Source organism: Triticum aestivum, chromosome 7A (genome assembly GCF_018294505.1).
Source record: "Triticum aestivum cultivar Chinese Spring chromosome 7A, IWGSC CS RefSeq v2.1, whole genome shotgun sequence".
Classification (NCBI taxonomy): Eukaryota; Viridiplantae; Streptophyta; class Magnoliopsida; order Poales; family Poaceae; genus Triticum; species Triticum aestivum.
In genome coordinates this window covers 406,717,446-406,721,610 of record NC_057812.1, presented here as the reverse complement: position 1 = coordinate 406,721,610, position 4,165 = coordinate 406,717,446, and the positions used below count along the sequence as shown (strand labels likewise).

Sequence of the window (4,165 nt, the reverse complement as noted above, 5' to 3'; positions counted from 1 at the left end):
CAAGCAAAGACTCATATCATACAAGACGCTCCAAGCAAAACACATAGTATGTGACGAATAAAAATATCGCTTCGAGTAATATACCGATGGTCGTTAGAAGAAAGAGGGGATGCCACTCGGGGGCATCCCCAAGATTAGTTCATTTCTCATTTTTGGATAATAGTTTGGGGTGCCGGGGCATCCCCAAGCTTAGGCTCTTCTACTCCTTATTCCTTCATCCATTGTAAGATAACCCAAAACTTGAAAACTTCAATCACACAAAACTTAACAAAACCTTCGTGAGATCTGTTAGTATAAGAATAATAAATCACTACTATAAGTGATGTATCAAACCAATTCATATTTTTGTTCTTGCATTATATCTACTGTATTCCAATTTTTCTATGGCAAAACCCCATCAAAGAAAACCATAGAGCCATCAAAATAAACACACAACACAAAGAAAACAGAATCTGTCAAAACAGAATAGTGTGTAGAAATCTAACTATTTCGAATACTTCCGTAACTCCAAAAATTCTGAAAAATTAGGACGACCTGATCAATTTGTATACTAGTGGACATGTTGCACCAAATGACGCAGAGACCCGCTAAAGCCATGTTGTCGATGAAAATAGTTTCATTTTGCAATGACATATTTGATATGTTTATCTCGCTAAAGAACCCGAGTTTGGAAAAAATATATGTGTATAATATGTGTAGACCAGTTAAGGAAGCATTTTTTTAGTTGAAAATATGGCTACTACATTGAGAAATCTGAGTTTAAAAGAGAACATATTTGTCCAAATGAGCAAGGTACGTACATGACAGACAACTTTACATTCCACGAAGATGCGACGCAACATCTTCGTTTTTTTTGTGGGTGACGTGACATCTTCCTTGACTTGATTATGTTCAAGCACATTTGGAGATCAAACCCATAATTTATTAAGATATTGCTTTCCAAACATACAAACTCCTGTTGTGCCAAATGGAAAAGAAAGAATTAAATGCAAGTATTTTGCTTAACTTAAGAATGCACTTGGGTTATCTTGGTACAATGGCCTTGTTATTTGAATTAATATGATTCTTTTAAATAACTTTGCACATGATGGTTAGCATGGCATAGGATTTTTAACCTATAATATATGGCAATGGTGCCAAAGGTTTTTCTTATATTGTTGTGTTGTTGGATGTTCTATCATGCATTAAAGACATGCAAACCAACCTATGGTTGGATGGTTATGAGATAGTGGTATCCCCTGTCCACCAGGGTTCAAATCTCAAACTTAGACATCCTTCAAGCGATATATGTTTAGTGGGAGGAGACATTCCCGTCGAACAAAGACGTTTGTGGCGACTTCATCAATCTCAAAATGATGTGCTAGCTTAGTCTCTCGAAGATGCTCATAAGGGTAGGGCGGTATCCCCTGTCCACCAGAGTTCAAATCTCAGACTTGATATTGGTGCTTGCATTTTTCTGAATTTACTCCAGGCCTTCCAGCGATATATATTCAGTGGGATGAGACATTCCCGTCGAACAAAGACGTTTGTGGCGACTTCGTCAATCTCAAAATGATGTGCCAACTCAGTCTCTCAAAGATACTCATAGGGGTAGGGTGTGCGAGTGTGTGTTCATATGAATGAGTGTATGCTCATGTATTTGAATGACTCCGATTGTACTCTGTTCAAAAAAAGAAAAAGAAAAAGGAAGGAAATAGGTGTAGAGTGGTGTTTTGACACATGGGAGCATATGCTCCTGGATTTTAAAATGTGTTTTAAATATATTTTGAAATGTCATAAAATTCAGACAAAATGATTCTCATGTACATCTCAACATTCTATGTGCATACAAACTTCATTTCATGGAAAACTGGCAACTTTTGTGTCACATGCCAAAAAGATAGAATTTAGTATTAAAAAAGGCTTTTCATGAGACATTTCTTTTGTCTTTTTTACATAAGGTGTATAAAATGTCGGTTTTTCATAGCTGCAATGTGTGTGTACTGCTTTTAGATAGCAAGTACCGATAATCAGTTCCAACACTGACCATTTAATTTTATCATCATTTTTTAAGAATAGATAAATGCAACAAATGTCTAGGTAAGATTATCCACTACTTAATTATCTTTCATTTTGCCTTCCAATTCAAGTGCTTACAGGATAACATGTATTTTTTTCAACCTTACGACAGTACAAATTTTTCGAAAAGGGTTTAAATTGGTTTCTTTTGCAAGCGGTGGGTACATACAGTTTGGGAAAATAGGTGTCAAGGTACAAAAACTCCTTGACGAATTAGTAATCAAGTGTAAAGAAATGCTGAGGTGAGAAAGATGGTTCAACATGTATCTAACTGAATCATTCAGCCTCTCATTATTTTGAGCAAATAGGCTCAAGACAATGTATCATCTATCAGCCTGCTTAAGTGAGTTTCTTTGTGGAGTGTTCCTTGCGGTTGGGAAGTCATGCAAACATCAAATGAGCCTAGTATCCCAAGCCAACTTCTATGCGATAACTAAGCTAAGATAACATTTCTAACATTTGGAAAAGGGACACATAGATCATGAGCACTCCATGGATTCTTGCTCATTCAAAGAAAGGGCTTCTTCTGACTTACTCTCTTGTAATGTGATAGATAGATCAGCTACTAAGTGTTTCGAAAAGAGAAATTATTTTGTCGTCGAAAGAAAAAACTCGAGTAATCCAAACCAAACCACGAGCTGAGGTGGCGGCGAGCACTCACCTTGACCTTGTCGAGCTTGCCCTCATTCAGAACCTTGAAAAGGGTGGATCCAGCGGGCGTCTTGAACAGCATCAACATCTCCAACCAAGCCGCAACTCAACTCACCTTGATCGAAGCACAGCCACACAACGAAATCAAAACAAAGACCAAAAATTGCAAAGACATGAGAAATGATCAGCATGGCAACATTGTTCAGCAGTCAAACAGTCCCAAAATGATACATTGAGAAATCTATATTGGCCTTCCAGTTTATAGAAGAACAAGAAACTACAACATGCAGAAAATAACACATGAATATTCAAACCTTAGTCATATCTGAAGCCATCTTCAGTTGAACAGAGAGAAACCAAATGCTTTAACATCGACATTTTCATGCACCAGATAAATGGCACTAAATCAGCAAAGCGTAGTGCTTAAAAGCATAATCAAAACATGTCACACAGTAGGATAACAAGTTCAACATTTTTGAACGATTCGTAGATTTACCAGTTGTCAACCAAATCACCAGCATAGATCGTAGCCAAGATTGCACGCCTACGGATAATAACACACCTCTCGCACCAGATTTGATCCCTACAACATGAAACCCCAAAACGTGTGAGTAGATCGGGCCAAGAGAAAAAAAGAACACACACTAAATCAGAAGAGGGACGGGAGAAAGGACAGGGACCTGGAGGCGGGCGTCCCTGTGGAGCGCCGCCGCCGGCCATGGTGGCTTCCCTCACCTTCTCCTCCAATCCTCGTGGATGGAGAAAAGAGAGATGGAGCAGGGCTGGGCTGCTCCTTCCCCTTGTCCTCGGCTGCTGCGCTGATAGGCACGGAGGGAGAGAGGAGGAGCAGCAACAAGGATGCAGCGAGGACGCAAAGCCGGGCGACGGACCTCCTTCGTCTTCCTCGCAGCTACACCCCACCGTGACTAGAGCTGCTCTTCTCCGGCACGGATCCGCCGTCTGTGTGCAGCTACGGTGGTGGAGGGGGAGTAGCAGGCCATGCAGAGGATCCTACAATGGAGGCAATGGCGAGGAACGAGGAGGAGGGAGGGGCTGTGGGGATCGAAGGGAAAGGAGCTAGGGTTGTGTGGCGGCTGGTGTGGAGCAAGGAACGGGATGACAGGAGGAGACGATGGGATTGGGTGCGAGCGCGCGGAGCGGATTGGGCACGCGACAACGGGCAACCCAGCCAATGACTGCTTGGCGCGAGCCCACACGTCATTGCCCAGCAAAAATGACTGCTTGGCGCGAGCCCACACGTCATTGGCCAGCCAAAATAATCGTGAGGTGAAAATTGGGTTTTACTATATACTAGCTAAATACCTGTGCATTGCTACGGGTTGAAACAATATCTCAAAAGTAAATTTCAAAAAAAATCTCAAAAAGTAGTGACATGATCAATTACCCTCCGCCACGTTGGTGTCAACTATGTCGGGGCAACGTTGCTGGCTACTAA

General features: G+C 41.2%; 1 long non-coding RNA gene across 2 annotated transcripts; it reads right to left on the bottom strand.

Annotated features, from left to right (window-relative positions):
• Positions 1-291: 291 nt before the first annotated feature.
• LOC123147205 (uncharacterized) lies at positions 292-3,884 on the bottom strand. Of its 2 annotated transcripts, none has more exons than XR_006473114.1 (4): positions 3,390-3,884; positions 3,206-3,292; positions 3,024-3,072; positions 292-2,824 (listed from the first exon to the last, which is right to left on the bottom strand). It is a non-coding gene; the product is annotated as an uncharacterized lncRNA (long non-coding RNA). The 2 variants fall into 2 exon arrangements; XR_006473113.1 differs by having other exon boundaries at positions 3,445-3,882.
• Positions 3,885-4,165: the final 281 nt, after the last annotated feature.